The sequence below is a fragment of the Echinops telfairi genome, unplaced genomic scaffold (assembly GCF_000313985.2).
Source record: "Echinops telfairi isolate 266 unplaced genomic scaffold, ASM31398v2 ScPeMD7_2;HRSCAF=8, whole genome shotgun sequence".
Taxonomy (NCBI): Eukaryota; Metazoa; Chordata; class Mammalia; order Afrosoricida; family Tenrecidae; genus Echinops; species Echinops telfairi.
In genome coordinates this window covers 78,403,184-78,404,226 of record NW_022103898.1, presented here as the reverse complement: position 1 = coordinate 78,404,226, position 1,043 = coordinate 78,403,184, and positions in this window count along the sequence as shown.

Sequence of the window (1,043 nt, the reverse complement as noted above, 5' to 3'; positions counted from 1 at the left end):
GGGGAGGAGGCAGGGAGAAGGTGGTGGTGAGCAAACAAGTTCATGGACAGGGGAGCAACTAGGGACCTAAAATCGACAGCGAGGGGAACATAGAGTTCCTGGTAGTGGTGGAGCAGCCGTAATATAGCCATGAGAAATTACTGAGAAGCAAACGAGAGGTGAACATAATAGTGGGGGAGGAGGAAGCAAGAGAAAATAGAGGAAAGAACTAAGAAGCAAAACTATTTATAGTGGTACAGACATAGAGGTGTGCATATGTAAATATATTAATGCATAAAAATAAGGATATTGGCCTATGTACATATATTTATATGGCAATACATTGAGGCATGGGATGGACTCTGGGCCTCTACTTAAGTATTCCCTCAACACTGGAACACTTTGTTCTAATAATGTGGCACTGGATGATTTCCACCTCCCCAATACCATCGCTGAAGACAAACTGTGTGCATAAACAAATGTGGTGAAGAAAGCAGATGGTGGCCAGCTATTAAAAAATAGCCAGCTATTAAAAGATGGCTGGGGTCTTAAAAGTTTGAAACCAAACAAGCGGTCATCTAGCAGGGAAGCAACAAAGCTCATATAGAAGAAGCCCACCAGTCTGTGTGATCACGAGGTGTCGACAGGAACAGGCATCAAAAGTTCAAAATTAAGCAACCTCATCAAGGTGACAGAGAGGGGTCAAGGTAGAGACCCAGAGTCTATCTGTGGATAATTAGACGTTCCTTGCAGAGGGACTGCAGGAAGGAGAAAATGTATCCAGGGCAGGGTTTAGTACCAACAAAATACACAAAACTCTAGTTCTTCAATCCTCTGCTCCACCCCTGCCTCGACTATTATGATCTCAGATCTACCTGGCAAATCCCAACCAATGTTCACAAAGCAGTACAGATGAGAGATTTCAATATACAGAATTCAGGAAAGACAAACTCCCTCAGAATAAGTACTAAGAGTAACAATTCCAGGAGGGTAGGGAAGGTTAGGAAGAGAAAGAGGAGGAAAGGGGAATGGATAGCAATAGGAGGATAATCTCCCTCAAGGGG